General features: G+C 42.9%; 1 long non-coding RNA gene across 1 annotated transcript in view; it reads left to right on the top strand.

Moving 5' to 3' along the window:
* Window positions 1-19,268, top strand: part of LOC147667150 (uncharacterized) — a 68,248-nt gene extending 48,980 nt beyond the window's left edge. The window contains exon 4 of the long non-coding RNA XR_015304495.1: window positions 14,853-19,268. This is a non-coding gene — a long non-coding RNA (uncharacterized LOC147667150). The remainder of the gene's footprint in view (window positions 1-14,852) is intronic.
* Window positions 19,269-19,728: the final 460 nt, after the last annotated feature.

Genomic DNA, 19,728 nt, shown 5'->3' with positions numbered 1-19,728 from the left:
GGAGTGCAATTAACATGGTGTAAACGGTCCGAATTCAACGTAATGTGGGGGCTCTGTGGTCTCTATTCCTCACAGGAAATGTGTCGCTTTTAGTTGCTGGAATATAGCAGATAGTGGGTTAAATGGACTTGGGACTGCTCACCTACAGCAGCAAAGTCAGGGAGCAACAGACTTTCAAAATATGCATCAACACAGTCCAAACTGCTGCCCACAGACTCCCATAGCGCTTGTGGATACAAAACAACAGGAGGGAAGGGCGACATCGCATGTCTGGCCCACGCGCCCCGGGGCAACTGCGTGTCCATGCGTTAAGATATTCCTTACACACACGAGATCCTGCTGCCAATACGATCTTGGGACAAATTGGAGGCCAGTTGGAAGCCGGCGGGAGACGGGGCTGCGGAGGTTCAGTGGCTATGGGGAGGTAGGCAGAGGTTGGTGTGAGATTACAGCGCAGATGCTGGGGGGGACAGTGCAGGGGAGGAGAACAGCTAGGGATTATTGTCACTGTGTCGCATTAAATGGCAATATTCCAAAACGATTAAAGGGAGCTTTGGTTTTAAAGTGACGAAAAGTAAATCTTAATGTTCTCATATCCGAAAAACATGAATTACAAAATGAATAGCAGGGCCAGTCTATGAAGTGTTAACAAAGAAAAAAGTAAAGTTTTCAGGTTTTATTTTCCACGGCGGGAGAGCCTGGGGCGGGAATGCGAGCGAGGGGAGGCAGGCAGATTAGGAGGGAAGCCGGATGGGGGCGGGAGAGCCTGGTGGGGGTGTGAATGCGCGAGGGGAGGCAGGCGGATTAGGAGGGAAGCCTGATGGGGGCGGGAGAGCCTGGTGGGGGGCGTGAATGCGAGAACCGAATACTCTGAGCTTTCCAAGTGTTTGTGAAAATTTATTCCTAACTAGCTAAAAGCGTCAGAATACGTGCATGGTTATTACGATCTCTATATTCCAATGTGATTGTCATATCTAAAATAGTATAGCTCAGCTGCTCGTGAAAAGTTAAAGCTCATTTTGAAATGGGTTCTCACGAGCTGCAGTTACAAATATGATGTCATTTGTTTTTAATTGGTTATTTTTACCGTGTTTTTATAAGGAGCCCTCGGTGGAAAAAAAGTGGTGAAGTCCGTTTTGTATGTTTACAGATGAGCGCTCCGTAATGTTGTGTGCAGCTGTCCCGGCATCCCCTTTGACTGGTGATGGCTGAATCATAGAGTGATGTTAGAGCGGAAACCCGGGTCCCCTGAATCAGAGTTGTTTTAGGATCCACAGTGTTTCGGTCAGACCTAGGCTCTCTCTCTTGAACATGGCGGCAGTGAAACAGCATCAATCGCTGCTTGAAGAACCTCCGCACCTCAATGGAGAGTTGGAACTAGAGGACAAGGATGATGAGGCAGATACCAGACGGCAAGGCTGTGATTGCGTGGAGAGAGGGGAGGTGCTGGTGTGGGAGGGGGAGGAGTGCTGCTAGGGCAAGGCTGTGATTGCGTGGACAGAGAGGGGAGGTGCTGGTGTGGGAGGGGGGAGGTGCTGGTGTGGGAGGAGTGCTGCTAGGGAAAGGCTGTGATTGCGTGGAGAGAGAGGGGAGGTGCTAGTGTGGGAGGGGGGAGGTGCTGGTGTGGGAAAGGGCAAGGCTGTGTTTGCGGGGAGAGAGAGGGGAGGTGCTGGTGTGGGAGGGGGGAGTTGCTGGTGTGGGAGGAGTGCTGCTAGGAGAGGAGTGAATGCTCGTGCATGTTTGCTCACGTGATTCACGTGAACTGCAAGAAAACCGCGGCTGAAAGCCCTTTGGTTTGAAGAGAAAATAGCCGACTTGAATTCTCCCCATTTCCCATTCCTGCGGAATGGTAAAGGCGAGACCTAAAAAACCAAGATATTAGCTACGATTTGAATGGCGACATCAAAGCGCTGATCACAGTAAAAAAAACTCAGTCGAAGATATAGAAGACATAGAGATCTCCTCATACCTTGGAACAGCAGAATGGAAAGGCCGCTTACAGCCAAGACCCAAGCAGGAGTGGGCATAATACCGAAACTCATGGCAATTTACCTGCATATACTCAAGAATCACACGAGGGAGGGTGAAAAAAAATGAAGATCGAAATGAGACAACAATCCCAGCTTGTATGGAGGACTCTCCAAAAAAATCCTAGTCCGGGAACGGCATGGCCTAGCTTGCTAAAAACAATGCAACTATTGGTAGAAGCGCTCCACTGTCAGTCAGATAAGAAGGATGTCCAGCTGACGCTCTTAGGTACTCTGGCTGTTTTTGTGGTAGCTATCGATGAGAAGCTGGGTACATTAAGTACATTGCTACAAAATAAGCAGGACCAAGCCCAAAATAAGAGTGTGGGATGTGGATGCGGCCCCATTATTGACAAACTGGCCACACTACCATCAATGTTGAGCGACCTATGTACACAAATAAAAAGCACCTGCGAGGAAAAGACAGCCATTTGGGTGACGGACAAGCAGTGGCTGATATGGATAAGCACTCCCTTGATAGCTGTACTGTGAACACAACAGATAAAATAAAAAGTACAGGAGCGTTAATAACTATGGAAAAACGTATGCCCGGGGGTTAAGGACATACAGATCTTTAAGAACCGAAAAGAAGTAGTCAAAGATACAATAATAGCAGATGATCCTCACGGTGATCTCAGCGGGAGCGGTTGAAGTGGAGGCGACTCTCTCGGCTCGCTCAATCGACTCTCAATACTCAGCTGCTCTCCTCTAAGGCTGTTTGAGGGTGATTTCACAAAATCTACCCAGATCTGACTGGGTTTTCCAGCCTATCTGATAGAGTGCCTGCAGCTTCAATGGAAGACAAGGCGGAGATACAACTGAACGCAAAACAAGGGCGGGGAAAAAAACGTAAACGTAGAAATCAAAAAACAACCCTAGATCGAGAAGGATTCAAGCATCTTTTCGGGTTAACGTCACAGGTGGACGAATGTGATCCCGAATTCTCAGACGACACCAATAAGAATGAAGAAGGGGAAACCAAAAAGGAAATAAATAAAAGGGAAAAAGTGGAAGTTTTGTACCGAAGAGAGACTTGCAGACTGTCTCCGCTAACAAAGAAATAAAATAAAATCATAGATTCAGCCCAGAGCCATCAAGTAAAACAGAACTCCATGAACCGATCGATCATCGACACTGCAATCACCTACTGAAACTAATGGAACAAAGCATTGGAGAGAAAGCACCCAGCATATACAACTGAAAACAACGAGGGGGGAACCCAAAGAGTCAGATGATAATGGACTGGTATCTAGTAGACTCACGTCCATATCTATTGACCAAAGAGTAAAACTGAGAAACGATATTAAGACACACGTAAGGGGCGTAGGAACGGAATTTGCAGTTCACGGCCAGGGAGATGTGAATCCAAAGTCAATCACAGGAGGTCAACAAACACTCCGCCAGGAAGGGAGTGATGGAGCAGCACCTTTTACACAACAAGATTTATTGAGAACATTGCAAGGACATGAATTTGAGTAAGGACTAAATGATGACGATAAACCCATCTACACCACCTATTTTCCTGACGTGTAACTTTGCTTATTACTTAGAGGTAACTTCTTGGGCTGACACCCCAAGAAGTTATCTCTGTAAGTAATAAGCAAATAGGTGGTGCAGATTGGTTAATTATTGGTGTTGGCAAGGTGACTCAGTATACACTTTTTCTCATGTTTTGCAGTCTCATAGAGCCATAGAGCTCACCACAAAAAGGTACGGTATCGGATAAGGGCGTTGTTGATAAAAGTAAAGAGATGTTTAGGACACCATGAAGCTGACTCACTTATATGTAATTCTGTCTTACAGCTTGTTTGGTCCTGAAGAGAACTGCCTAGAAGTCGGAGTTCTAAACGCGTAGACCGTTTTTCCATCCAGCTTTAGGATTTACTACATTTGTTGGAAATTAGAAAAAGCATTTAAAAAGTTTCCACGGCTGTTAATGATGAATCTCTTGTCCTCTATGTATATAATGTGTTGTTGTTTTTGTAATAACTGTTGTAGATAGTGTGTTTGTGAATGTTGGCATGATTGAGAAGAGTAATAGAAGCAGAATGAATTTTTTTCTTATGTTTTCTATGGTGCAAATGTAAATCTTGTGTATTACAAAAAAGAAAAATCATTTTTTGATATGTGAAAAACTACAGAATGATTAAAATTTCAGACTAAACAAAAGGTCTATGGCACATATTATTTGATTTTCAATACGTTGCTTACAAATCCTCTCAAATAGAGTGGCAGTACTGGCAAACAAAAACAACAGCAGCATGGAAAATATAAAAAGTGCAACAAATATTGTATGGTTTAACCCGGACTATATCTCAAAAGGAATGCATGATATACTGAATAGAGGTAACATCTTACGGCTGTTAGCCCATATCCCATCCTGGCTGGTGTGACAACTCAGGACTTGGCTTCTATTGAATTTATAACAGAAGTTGGAACGAAGACCGAAAGAACAAAAGCAACATGGATAACCTCTTTAGTTGCACAAAAAATACTGGCAGAGACTCCAACCTTTAAAAATTGGGGAATAACAATTGCCCCCTACGTGAAACCAAAATATCCTGATCTACTAATTCCAGCAGTAACAGATGGAGAACAGAAATCCTCCAATAGATCTAGATTAACAGTCCCCAGAGGAGCCAAAGGGCTATACGGAGCAAGAAGTGTGGAAGATCTTAATGTTAGGGGACGTACTTTAGATGGTGCATCACTAGGATCATTTGATCTAAGATGGATCGCCAGAACAATAAATAATCAGTTAAATTGACCAACAAAAAAATCTCCCTCAAAAAAACAGGAAAAAACTGTTTAGAATATGCTCATGGAACATCAAAGGTCTCTCCTCTAAAACATCGAATCCAGAATTTGTTAGCTATCTAAGATCCTTTGATATTGTGTCCCTGCAAGAAACTTGGCAATTGGAGCCTCCGCACTTGCATGGCTTTTTACGTTTCTTCACCAGTGCAGTGAGAATAGCAAAATATGGACATCTTCAAGGGGGCCTAGTAACTTAAGTTTCGACTGCAAGTGCCTATGAGATCAAGGAACTAGGACCAATCAGTCCTGATCTAAATATAATACATTTATTCACCTCGAAACCAGGCAAGAAGGGCACACAGCTTATATTGATCAATGTCTATATACACCCGAAAAGGAAAGGTAGTAAAAGAACTATGTAAATGCCTGGAGGCAATTATAAACGATACACCGATAACAGACGTTATGATCACTGAGGATTTCAATCTTAATCTGATGGGAGCCTCGACAAATGATGAGAATGATTATCAAAACATAGCTTGGAATTTACCACACCAAGAAACTCTACAAACATCAAAACATTCCAATTTAGAAAAGGAGGTGTTAAAGAATTTTGAGTGCTACAACATCAGAGCATTAAATGGGAGATTTACCGGAGATAATCCACCAGCGTATACATTTCACGAACAAGATTCAGTTAAATATTGGATTATACTTTCATGTCACTATCCTTATTTCCTCATATTGCCTCATTTCAAATGGGGAAAAAAGTTGATAGCGACCACTGTCCTCAGGAAATTACACTTCACATCAGCAAACCTAAATTTGAGTGATCTCTGGTACCTGAAGAACTAATTTATACCATCAACTACAAAAGGATTAAGTACTCAGCAGTAAAAGATGGAGACCTACAAGAAAGGGCAAAGCAACACTTTGATGGGAGAATTGGAGTGAACAAGGTTGAGAAATGGGAGAGTTTTACAACAACCATGGCAGGTTATACCACAACTCCAAAGCTCCAATATGTACAGAAGGACAGCAACATGACTTCTTTTACAAAAGATTACAAAGTAAAGATAAAACGCATAAAAAATGTATCTTTAAAACAATGCGCCAACTAAGGTACTTTCCCAGAGAAACGGCGAAACACGCCCTTCTACGAGATTTAAAGGCATCCTTAAAGAAAACAAAATGGGAAGCAAATAGAGCAATGGAGGACAGCTAAAACTATATGCAGACACTAAGCAGAATGACGGGGCAAGATTCTGGAAAACAATTAATTCCGTTATAAACCCTAGGCATGATGGAGTCTCCTCTAATGTCACTGAAGAAGCATGGGCAAACCATCTTAAAGATCATTTTTCACAACATTCAATTTTCGATTTGGCGACAGAAAATGAGGACAACAAATCAAAGTCTCTATGCGACATTCAATACACCATGAAGGCCGAACTACGAACATAGGAGTGACAACCCTACAAAAGATAATCTGGCGCCTAATCAAAAAAGGTAGAAGAGACGGGGCGCCAAGCCCGAATGGTATCCATCTCATTCTCTACAAGCAGAATGAAAAGGAATGGGCTTAAGCCCTCGAGCCACTATTTGTGGAAATTAAACATTTTAATATATTACCTTTTCCCTGGAAGGGCTCTATCATTTCCCCAATATTCAAGTCCGGGGACAAATCTCTACCACGTAATTACAGATTGGTTGCCCTTATATATAATGGAATTTGACAACACTAGTACCTCTGACACCATAAATGAAAATTCAATCTTTTCACAGAAGTCCCTTTTATTGACTCTGCGTTATTGTTCATTCAATTTGCTTTATATTTTTATACATTGGTATCCGCATTTTGTTCAAATGGCTCTCCTTTTGTACACACAAAAAATTATATAGGGTTATTACCACAACACAACAAGACGTGGTGATGCCCTACAACCTAATTACAGCCCTGATGAAGACCGCACTACAAAAGTTCACCTAGTCCTAACGATAAGACGGTCGAAACGCGTTGGCATTATTCAGTGGATTGGAGACCTTTATGCTCGATAACCAGATTTATACATATATAAAAAAAAGACTTACTCCTTGAAGAGCATAATTGCTGACAGTAACTTTCTCCTACACTATCTGGGACTATCGATTTAATCTAAAATCTGAGGGACATATATTCCTACCCCAGATCTAGCATTTGTTAAAGTACAGTAGGATGATTAGAAATGACTAGAATGCACTAACCAAATGAAGTGTACAGTTTAACCTTTTTTGATCGTATTGTGAGTGTATATATGTTTTTGTGTAGAGTCATACGTTTTTGTGATATAAACACGTCTTGTTGTGTTGTGGTAATAACCCTATATAATTTTTTGTGTGTACAAAAGGAGAGCCATTTGAACAAAATGCTGATACCAATGTATAAAAATATAAAGCAAATTGAATGAACAATAACGCAGAGTCAATAAAAGGGACTTCTGTGAAAAGATTGAATTTTCATTTATGGTGTCAGAGGTACTAGTGTTGTCAAATATTGTTAGAGATTCCACCTCTGATTCCCTCAACTGAATCAACCCCCCTTTTTTTTCTTATATATAACGAGCCAAAGTATTTTGCTGGGATCCTTTTGGAGGAATTGCAGGCCGGGGTTACAGAAAATTCCCTAATTCCAGTAAATCAGACTGGTTTTGCCAAATCGGTACGGACAAACAACAAATATTTTGGCTATGGGTCTGCTAATTGACAAAGCCAAAACCACTAAAATGCCAATTCACTTGTGCTTCATAGATTATAAAGCGGCTTTCAACCAAATCAACCTTAATCTTCTATGGTCGAAATTGAAGAAGTGGGGGATAGCAGGGCCATTGCTAGACCTGCTGATTAACTTGGATAGCGAAACATGGATACAGGTGAAGCTGGGCGACGGCTCCCATTTGTCAAGACGTATCCCAACAAACAAGGGTCTCAAACAGGGATGTGTCCTGGCTCCAACACTTTTTAATTTGTTCTTAGGAGATCTTATTCCGGTTCTTAACAATTGCAACTCCCATGCACCAAAACTAGGAGGTCAAATACTGCCAACGTTTCTATATGCGGATGACTTGGTCCTGATCAGTCCTACAAAAATAGGGCTGCAGAATCTTGTGGATGCCACAAAAAGGTACTCTGATGAGAATCATTTGACGATAAACGTGAAGACCCAAACAATGTCAATTAACAAGAAAGGAAAAACCCCACATAGCTGGTTTTGGAATAATATTCGCATAGAAGATACAACAACGTACAAGTACTTAGGGGTCAAAATTGACAACAGTGGCCAGTTCATCATCCAAAAAGATAGCATCAGACGAAAAGGCATTGCTATAGCCACCTCCCTAAAAAAACTAAATGGCAGACTTACCAGCCCATCTCTTCTTCCCCTGGCACAAGTCATACGAGCCAAACTCTTGCCTACAATTACCTACGGTAGCTAAGTACAAAGAGGAAGAGATGCAGCAATTCTGGATAAAACTGTGACAGCTGCATACAGGATCATCTTTGGCCTGCCAAAATATACTTCCCCGGCTCAACTTAGGCTAGAATTTGGCGGCCAGAAGCAGTCTCTGGCAAGACAGGGGGCCTACATAACCATGTGGGACAAAGCCCGGAAGGCCATTAAGGGAACCTTAAACAGCTTCTTATGGTCGGAACTACAGCGAAATCCAGCCTCGCCAGCCGCCAAGTATTTGGAAAAAGAGCCTGGAGAACTTAGGTATACAAAAGACTAGTAAAGAAAACAACAAAATATCTTTCATGGATTGAAGATAAGGCGACTGTTGCAAGGAGGTCACATCGATGGATTATCCTAAACTCATATTCTAAACAAGGTCAACAGAGCTATCTGGACTTGGGGTACTAAAGAACTACAAAATTGAAGTTTCTAATGCCCAGTTTGGGCCTGTTACCTTGCATATGCCATCTTCCGCACTGGCTGAGGGATAAAGGGGGATCCCTATGTCGTTTATGTGGCATGGCATCTGAGGACATGCCAAATTTGTTGTGCTCCTGCGACAAACTGCTGGAGGAAAGAGAACGTTTGCTGAAATTCCAATTTAACCAACGAGGAATACGCTCCCGTAGACATGCAGTTCTTGCCTGTTTTGCACCAGACGACCCGCAGCTGAATTGCAGCTTGGTGAAGTTCATGAAGGAGGTGAAAAAAAAGATGCAGAAACTTTACCCTCAATTATGCTCGTAGTTACCAAATCAAGCTGATCTATACCTAAAATTTTATTTCATAGTTTTATATCTATGAAGGCAGCGGAAAAGTGGATGCTGTAACTCAACCTTTTTATAAGCTCTCAGAGGACATTGAAATCGAGCTGAATTTAATTTAATAATGTTTGTTAAATTGTAGTATTCTTCATGATTTTAAAAATGGAAGTATATATTTTTTATATGTAATTTTATGGTATTGGTGGAAATGTATTGTGTGCATATGTATTTGTTTAAATGTAGAAATTGCAATGGTTTTAATTAACTATGCAAATACATTTTTTTTACTTACTTGCCTTAGAAAACAGATATATTCTGGTGGTGGTGGATCATGCCTCCAGGTATCCTGAAGCTATTCTCCTTAGGTCAACCACTGCTCCTTAAGTGGCCAAGGCACTTCTTGGTATCTTTACCAGGGTTGGCTTCCCTAAGAAGGTAGTATCAGACAGCGGTACAAACGTTATGTCTGCATACTTGAAACACATGTGGGAGGAGTGTAGAGTGACTTACAAGTTCAGTACCCAATACCACCCACAAACCAGTGGCCTGGTTAAATGATTTAACCAGACATTGAAAGGTATATTTCATGAGCTCCCTGAGAAACTCAGTAGGAGATGTGATGTCTTACTTCCATGTCTGCTTTTTGCCTACAGAGAAGTAGCACAGAAGGGAGTGGGGTTCTCCCCCTTAGAACTTATATTTGGGCATCCTTTTAATGGGTCCTCTGAGTCTTGTGAAGATAGGAAGGATGGGAAAAACCATTTAGAGAGCCTGAACAAGACATACTGGATTATGTGCTTGATCTTCGCACCAGGATGTCTGAGTACATGAAAAAAGCAAGCCAATACTTTCAAGCCAGAAGCAGTGGTAGGACTAATATGGCTGCTGTGGTTAAGTTCCAACTATGGCAGTAGGTATTGGTACTGGAGCCTATGGCGCCTAGGGCCCTCCCAAGACAAGTGGGGTGGACCCTACCCTGTCCTTGAAAGTAAAGGGAGATTACCTATTTGGTGGAATAGTTTTGGCCTCAAAAAGCACACCTAACCACAGTAGTTCCTGGCACTGAATAAAGCTACTTTGTGTGCTGATATGCTCCTTGTGAAAGAGCAGAATGCTGTCACTCACAGTAAAGCCAGCTGATAGACTTAGAGAGAGAGAGAGAGAGACAGGGAGGGAGAGAGAGAGAGAGGCGCAGAATTTTAATAAACTCAAAAGGCCATGGTTTACACCAGACCTGATTACGGGCCCAATTATTAAAGACCGTCTCAAAAGTGCACTCATGGTACGCGTCCTTGTATTAAGTGCTGATATACAACTTTTGTGAATTCACAAAGTTACATAAGTAGGCCAAGAAATAGTACCCCTAGAAAATATTTGGGAACTGCATTTTAGCATGAGTAAATGTGCATGTGTAGGTTTGCTCATTCGAAAATGTAAGTGCTTGCAAGTTTACTTTCCCTCTAAACAGTTTTTTCCCAACCCTGAATAAGTTTCACACCTTCCATGGTCAGTAGTTGAATTCCAACCTTTCTCAGTATGGGAAAAGATTAGAGAAGGGTTGGTGAAAATCCTTAAAACATGCAAGTTAGTAAGTTTGCACAGACTCAAAGGCATTCCAACCCTGGAACTATTGCTTACCACTACCTTCAGCCCCAGTATGTAGATCTGCGGAAACGTGGCAGCATAACGGTATTCAAACCCTACTATGGTAGGAGCCTGGCATAATCATAGAGGCTGTATCCGAGATCTTGTATAATAAGATTGCTGCCATCATTTGTTCCCCCATTACATGGCACAAAAGGGACAAGTGGATTTTGTTACAGGACAAGTAGATTTGTGAAGCTACTTGCCCAATGGACAAATAGATATGTTATTAAATTCCACACCCTTGGTCACACCTCTAGCAGGCCTCAAGTCCTAAGGCAGGGTGCAGGCATATCTGCATGGGCAGATATGCCCCTACAATTTTTAAGTTTATTCTTAGTGTTAGTTCCATGGAAGCAATAGAAGGTATATCGGCTAGAAACTCAGCAATTTGTGTTCCCCAGCACCATGATGGCTTAACTGAAACCGGGAGTGTTTGGTACCGCACAAATCCTCTTAATAATTCCACACTGATGCCAGTGTTGGACTTATTAGAACATGTACCTAGAGGCCACCTCCGAGGAGCCCACAAAAACCTACCAACCCTGGTGTGATCTGATTGGCTATCGGCAGCCTGCCACCACAGACATGTTTCTGGACCCATGCGGTGAGAGCCCTTGCTCTCTGAGGCCAGAAGCAAAGCCCATACTGGGTGGAGGAGTCTCACCTCCCACAGGCCGGCACAGTGCGCAAGAGGAAAGTTTGAAGGGCCTTGCTACCTTCGTAATGCGACCCCAGCCTCTGCTGCAAGCAGAAGGTGGCAGCCCCCGGTTCAAACCCCCACTTTTGGCAGGAGAACCGGCATTAAAACTAAGTGAGAATAGGAGGTGTGCTCCTCGTTGCCTACTCTACTACCCCTCTGTGCTGCATGCAAAGTGTAAAAAACACAGTTGATGGACAGAATGCAGAACAATGTCTTACATTCACCCCAGTACAAATATCTGGGCCTAAATCCATCGTTTTTTTGCACTCCACACCACCCTAGAAAGTGAAGCACATTTTTCAGTCGCCACCATTTTGAAGGCTACTTTGAAACATAGCTGGGTGGGTAGGGGGGTGCTGGGCGTGGCAGCATGGCTCCTGGTGTAATGCAGTGTCTTGTGTACATAAAAAAAACATATTGTAACTTGACATACTGTCTGTAGTAGTCAAGTGAAACAGGACACTTGCAGTGTTGCGTCACTTCAACCAATGATAAGATATAGGTTGAGTAGATTGAAACTGTAACTAATTTTGTACATCATTAAAAAATAAATGGTGGCCCGCTGTTAAAGTATTGGCGAGACTCATTTAATAAAATGTTTTTTTGTAATATGCATTTCATATTCAGTATGGTCTCATTCAAGCGATTGGTTATCACTTGCAATATGATGATTATTTTTAAAATGGGTTGCTTTCTTAATCCTTTGAAGAGAAGTTCCTGACTTTTGGGGTTTTCATGTATTTCAAATTGTTTCTGAACCCTTGCATCGTCATTTTGAGTAGGCGATTCAGTATATTTCAAAGTGATTACAGAAGCAGGGGGATTAGTGCCAGATGTTAAGACGGGAAATAATCACAACAGGAAATAAACCCAAAGTTATAAGTCCCATGGTTTCCCCTTACTTGATAGCTTGGATCCCTGAATAAAGGACAGCTGGGTTGATACGCTTTTCTCCATTGTGGGGATCTCTAGTGGCAGCCTTAAATATTTGATTAGTCACCACCACGTGTAGGGATGCTATGGCATTTACCACATATAATCTTCACATTTAGCTAAAATTTCTTCTTTTCACGCTTTTTAGGTCTCGCTGAGCAGGCGCATGCGCAGCTCCGAGACATTTAGTATCTGGATTTTCAAAGTGCTGCGAGGTGGCCTAGCGTTTGTGCTCACGCGGGCGTGCACATGCGCATCTGCCTCCATTCCAGCATGAACACTTAAACTTTTTCGGGTTTCACTTTCGTGCTTGTATTTACTTTTTGCGCGCGCACAACTCCTGGTCATGACCGAACTTCTTGCTCGCGATTGCTCCATTCATTGATGAGTGTTTTGATGACTGTTTTGCCTGCTCCAGCCATCTCCTACGTTCGTGCAAATACATTTGTGGAATTCCTCGGTCAGGCACGTAGTTTGGCAATGCCTACTTGGGGTGTGGGTGGAACTCCAAGCTGCTCTGGTTTCGAAGGTCAATTATGTAAACTTTGAATATTAGCGACTACATTTAAAATTCTGCAATATACAATGTTGTGGCCATTCTGTGGTATGACCATTGGGAAGTCAATCTGGTGCTCCTAAAAGGTTACAAGAAATCCTTATTTAAAACCCCTATTGCCAGCCAAAACTTGAATCCATATTGCTTGTTTATTTCGCAGTATACTATAAAGCAGTTCATTGTTTGAACTGAGCGGTCTTTATAAAACAATACTTATTGGTTAGGGGCTCCCTTAGATAATGCCGTGCTTTTCACGTCAGCACCACAGACGGTAGTGGTTTTATTCTGTAAAATCCCCTGGAATCTGCTTCCTTCTTCTGAAGTCTGGCAGTATGCACTTCTGTCATTGCCACTTCATAAGACTGCATTATTTTGCAGGCCATCTCCTCCCACCCACACATGCATTTTGTGGTTGCTTCTCCCAGTCCCTCCCACTACCTCCCTCTTGCTGCTGCTTTCTCCCTTTCCCTGTACTGGTCTGTTGAATGATCCTACCTCCAACCCCCGTTGCTGCTTGCCTCATCGCTGCTTGCCCCCCCCCCCCTCCTGTCATAGCTTGAAATGTTGCCTGTAACCCTCCCCCTCCCCACCCCCTCTGTACTTGCTTGACCGTGCTCACCGATCATGGTATTTCTTCCCACCGCCAGTGAACGCTCACAAAGCATCAGATTTATTCTTCCTCTTCGAACTTTCTGCCACTAAAAATCAGTAGGAATGATATGACAAATCCAGTCAAAAAGAAATAACATATTTTAGTTTTTACTGGTTACTGTGTTAACAAGTGGTGCGCATTAGACAGCCTGCATGTATAATTAAGCAAGGCTTCAAGTTTGCAAAAAAATAACTAGCTCGGTTGGTTTGGAAAAACAAAATTGTTGCACGATGCTGGGCTATAGTAAGAAAAGCATGAAGGTATGGCTCATGGTTACCAACAGTGAATGCTAACGAAATTCCGATAGGCTGCATTCTCCATCTTTGCTTTTCCCTTTTACACACAAATATGTTGTAAGGTACTCTAGGAACTTGCATGTAGGCAGTGCAGTAGATTGAGCAGAGCTGCTTAGATAGTACTGGATGATATTAGTGATTTTTAGAGTTGTCATTGAGATGAGATAACTTGAATTTAAATGAGTGGGCTACAGAAGAAAATGGGGAGCATTTCTGTTTTGAGTGGGGAAGGGCAAGCCGGAAAACTTAATCCCTGTTGGATACTCCTTGTTAGTGTGCATGTTATGCGAATTGTTAGGCTGCTGAAGGAAATTAAATCTAGTCTGGAGTATTGTTGTCTTTTGTTTTGTGGGAGGGTGATGGTTGTGAGTTTCACAGTGGCTGTAATTGGTTGGATAATGTATGATCCAAACTCTATGTGAATTAGGTTCTTTCAGTGGTTGAGTAAGAGCTTAGAGAGGTTAGACTCAATGTTTTAAGATACGTGGTTTATATTTGAGGCTGTGTTGTAGTAATTTGGTTGGTTGGAGAGCAAAGTTTCGGTACCTACAGGTGAGGATGAGACCGGCTTACTTGTTGGATGTTATTAGATATTAGAAATCTCTTCGTGTGATGAAGTTATTTAGGGAAGTGAGGTAAGAAGAATAGGATAGGGTTCTGGTGGCTATCTTAGTGAATGTGTGCTGGTTGATGTCCCACCGCTTTGCTTTAATTGTTTAATAGTTTTACCTTAGTTAAGCGTACACAAGTGGAGGTATCTTTCCTGGTCAGAGTTATGCTCAAGGTAAGGAGCCATGTTTTATCCTAGTCCTGATCTCCACTTTAAATAGCGTGGTGTATCATAGAATACTGACACTGAGCAGTTGGCACAGATACTTGGGGGGGGGGGGGGAGGTTCAACTCCTGAAGGAGAAAAATAAAATATGTACGTGTGATTTTCACTGTAGTGCGCCATAAAAGAAAGTTGCTTTCTTTAGCATAATGTTTTTGTATAGCTGAATAGTTTCATTTTTATTTGTTTTTTTTACAGCATAAATCCATACAAACCTTACCAAAAGAGTGATTACTCTGTTCCAGATGGATATGCAAAGGAGTTTGAAGAAGTTAACAGGTAAAATGGAATAAATATGTATTACAATGTTGTCTCATGGCATACTTTAGTGAGCATCTGCTTTCTGGAACTTTATACCTTGATCTGTGAGGTACATTCATTGACACTCTTAGGGCCTCAGTTAGACCCCCAGTGCCTCAGTAACCACAAAGTTGAAATGCCTATTATGAGGACTTAAGTTTAGAGTGAAAATAAAGACGCCTGCCTTCTGCTAACTGGTTATCCTGTGAAAATAAAAAATGGCATACTTTTGTTCACTAAAGAAAACTTCAATTGGGCAACTTACGGGAAAGACTTGTATCCGCAGTGAGACTTGATTCTCGGTGATGTATTTGCTTGTTAACGTTCTAGTTGGAGCGTGGATAAATGTAGGTAATAAAATAACGTAGGCCAGTGTTGCTATTAGTATTCATCCACATTTCTTTTGAGTATTTCAGCCATGTTGATTTCACCCTTCTCATGCAGACTCTCAACTGACACTAATTCCCTTCTTTCCTAAACTTAAAGTGGCATCCTAAACTCTCATTAAGAGCCACAAATACAATATATCTTTATTTAAAAGACCTTGTATACATTTTTCGTCTTTGGGTAGATAGATTTTTAAATAAGAAATTTACATGGGCAGTTTGTCCACAAGACCTACCAGCTTACGCAGTCTTCATTACACACCTCTTCATTGATGACCTTTTACAATCTGTTCCATATTTCTTTTTTTGTTTTTTTGTGTTTTTAATAGCTTTGTTTTTATTGAAGCGTGGGTGTGTATATGTTATACATTGGCGGTTGCCACTATGTAGTTATAGTTGGGTCAATTTCTATATGAAGTGCTTTTTTTAGTTTCCCATATAACTTTGGTGCCATTTGACGAATCTGCTTGAAACTTTACAAAAAAAATGTTGCCTCCTCCATGGAAAGTTTTGAATTGTGATAATGGTCATAACCTTTGATCACATGCTGGACGCATATCTGTTCAGTCGCCTACTGTTTGGTGGAGGTTTCTTTCTGTGAACTAAAATTCACCTATCTTAACAAAAAAATGCCACTATAACCTTCTGTGGGATTACCCTCTTTGAAAATGTTGAATACCCTCCAAAAAGAGCTTGTACTCTATTTACCATAACCGGATTACCTCCTCAAGACTTCACATGATCCACAGATTTAAGTGAAGAGGTTGTCATGTATGCGTTTGCCACTGAAAATGCACCTTCTGCTGGGCGCCTTGGAGAACCCTCCGTAGTTTGGTAAAATCCACTACACTTATTCCTGAAATGGGTACAATAGCATGCACCTTAGGGCTATGCTTACAACCCCAGTGTGAGATAAACAATCTGAGTGAGACACCTCTACATTATCCATTATTCTGAAATCTTCAGTGCCTCAAAATCTTATCTTCAGCAAAGTCTTGGAAATAATCTTCCACACCTTATAAATGTCCTTGGTACTTAGAATTTGTTTATATTACGGTATTAAAACTATGTAACATGGGCTCGTGCCTAGGTATCCACTGGTGATTAATCTATTGCAAATAGGGTTTGAAACATACCTCTGCAATCCACATCAGGTGCATTCAGCCTTTACCATACTAAACATGGAGTATTATGTGCACCTCAAACTTCAGCGATTTTGTAAATGTTGCTCCATACATGCTTAAACACGTACAATCGCACATTCTCTGCTGTTTCTAAGCTATATACCAACACATGCGCACAGAGTAACTCTATGCTGTATAGGACTATGGTGTCATTTAACATGCGAGGAGTGATGTAATATGTACGGTCATAAGCAGAACATGGCAAGGGCGCGCTTTCTAGTTAGCTCAGTTTACTAATTGTTGAATTTCAAATGTATTTTTGCTTTTAAACATTCTTTTTTAGCTTGTATCAACAAACTACAATGTTACTTTACTTTTCGTGATTTGAAACTCACATTTGCTTGCTTTCTATTTGCCGGCTTTATTTGTTTTAGCTGTCCAGCTTCAGTTCGTCCCTTCTGTGGCTCATGCCCCATTTACTGTTTTTTTCCGCTAGTACTCCATTTCTGTAAACTAACCTTTAAATCTTATCACATTTGCTATGCATTCAAAGACAGAGCTCAAATAGCAGGCTCTGTCTTCCAAGAGAACTTGGTGATTCCTTTCTCTCTGACTTCAAAGTGAGCGAATTTGTGAGCGAATTAGAGGCAATCATGCTGGCTACTGGGGGTGTGCTAGAGGAAGGATGTACGATGTAATTTTTTTTCTAGCGCACAACAAAATGAAAATGTTTAAATGAACTGTGCAGATATTTCAGAATTAGGAAAGCACAAATGTAACACATTTCTTGTAATTCTGTAGTGTGGTGGAAACAAATATTTGAATACAATCTTAACAAATCAATACATTAGGTGTTAACATTTCCACTGTTAAAAATGGGATTTTTGGTTGGCTAGGGCAAGCGCCTAAGCTAGGCAGAAGCCACCATTCTAGTCGGGGCAAGGGAGTAACACTCTGAAGATAACCCCTGCTCACCCCCTTGGTAGCTTGGCACAAGCAGTCAGGCTTATCCCGGAGGCAATGTGTAAAGGTTTGCGTAACACACTAGGCACACCAGAAAAGAAATTCCACGCAAGGTTCTGTGAAAAATAGCCTTTGTATTATTCAAAAAACATTAGAATCATAATCCCACATATACACTGTGGCAACTGGCACCAGGTCATAATTTACAGTTGATTATATACATGACAGGGCCAATCGGGCCACTGTCAGAACCATCACAAAGCACAAGTAGCTAAAATAACACAACCAGTAACTACTGGTACAATACTGTACTTAGCATTATCACCTGCAACATAAACGCTTTATGTCTGCAGCACTTTGGGCAAAACATCATAGCATGACATTTGCATTAGGCATCACCACATTAGGCAATAACATTAGGCATAAAGTGCATTATGCAACCTCTGTAGGCATCACATTAGGGCCTTGCGCCCTACCAACAGTGACCCCAGACCAACTGGCCTTCTGTGGGGTTCAAATGCCCTTTGTCCCAAATGTCAGGGCTCTTAGCTGCAGGGCCTTCCACTGACCCCACTGGCTGCCTTGGCAGCAAAAACACTGTGTGCAATGCGCTGGGGCTGTGGGGTGCACCTCGCCATTTCCTCATCATGGAGCAAAAGAAATAGCCCCACGTTGCAGCTGCCTGTGGTGCAGCTGTGAAACCGAAACAGGCACTGGCACTACCGTGCCTCTGGTGTCCCCCTCTGGGACTCCTACAACCAATTTGCCACACAATGCAGCTCCCCGCACTTTTGCAGTGCAGCTGTGAAGCTTAGTTTTGGCACCACCAATATGCCAATTCGAGCTCCACTCACCAGACTCTCCAGGGACTGCTCTGTTTTCCTCACATCGGAGGAAAGGCACTGCCAATGTGCCTCGGCCGGCCCCACCAAAAGGAACTCTCTGGATCTGCTCCGGTCTCCTTTGAACACGGGGACAGTGTGAGAAAGTGCCATCTTTATTGCATGGCATGCCCCCACTTTTTGCCATGCCCACAAACACACTGCTCCTGCATACCTCAGTCACCCCTCCAGCTGGGTGCACTTTGACAGTGGTGTGGGCACAGGTGCATGAGCCCTGTGTCCCTACAGTACCCAGGTCCAGTCCTGGACACTGTAAGTGCAGTGCTGCCATTAAGAGTATATGGTGCTGGGAGGTCGTCATCACAAACTCCACAGCACCATGAGCTACACTGAAGACTTGAAGTTTGGTATCAAACTTCTCAGCACATTAAAGCCACTCTGATGCCAGTGTAGGATTTAATGTAAAATGCACGACAGAGGGAAACTTAGAGTTGCCCCCTGAAACTAACCTACAGCCAGCGTCTGCCTAGGCTGCCACCCAGCAGACCTGTTGCTGGATCCCTGGGTAGAGAGCCATCTACTCTCTTGTGCCTGCAAGAATGCACATCCTGGGACGAGGTACTAGTTCTCCTCCCCCGGGATGGGCAGGGGGAGCTTCAAAGGCATGCCGCCTTCTTGAGCTTCTCCAGGCCACTTGCTGTACTCGGCAACTGACCCCCACCGGTTCTGACCCCCACTCTGCCGGGAAGACAGGCGTGAAACGCAAAGGAAGGAAAGTGGGTGTGCCAGCCTCTGCCAACCCCACCCCTCAGGTAAAGCATAACTTTGGTCTCTCACCATTTTGAGAATGGGGAGCCCTACCCAATCAGAGCTAGACTCCTGTCCCCTCTGGATAGTGGCAGGATAGGGTTGTACTCACCCCTGGACAGGGACCCATTGGCCCCTGCCTTGCCCAACCTGTAACACCCCTTAATTTAGTATTTAGGGGCACCCAAACCTTCCTTAGATCCCGATTTTGAAACCAGAATAAGAACGAGAAGAAAGAAGACCTGCCGTGCAGCTGCTAACAAGAGGACAACACCAACTGACTTGGCCCCAGCCCTAGAGGCCCTACAGGCCCTACACCCCTTGGGTGTCTCCTGTGGTCAGCAACCTTAAAAACCCCGGAGGACCTGACCGCCTTGCTCATCTAAAGACTGGGACTCCCACAAGCAGTGGTTCAAACAGCAACAACCCTTGGTGCCAGCCAGGAACCGCAAATCCAGCACACTCTACACCCGCCGAGCCCGGCCTGTGCCTGAGTGAACAAAGACCACAAGACATTCCCCTGGCGATTGTGACCACAAATCCACCACCCAAGGACCCTCCTCGATGCTCCTGATGACGCTTGCAGCCTCACAACCAGGGACCCTTTCAACCGCGACCAGCTGAGTAAGATTACCAGACATCAGAAGACACC

The sequence above is a fragment of the Lissotriton vulgaris genome, unplaced genomic scaffold (assembly GCF_964263255.1).
Source record: "Lissotriton vulgaris unplaced genomic scaffold, aLisVul1.2 SCAFFOLD_1797, whole genome shotgun sequence".
Lineage (NCBI taxonomy): Eukaryota > Metazoa > Chordata > Amphibia > Caudata > Salamandridae > Lissotriton > Lissotriton vulgaris.
Note: the sequence above shows the minus strand (reverse complement) of the source record. Positions and strands in the feature narration are given on the sequence as shown.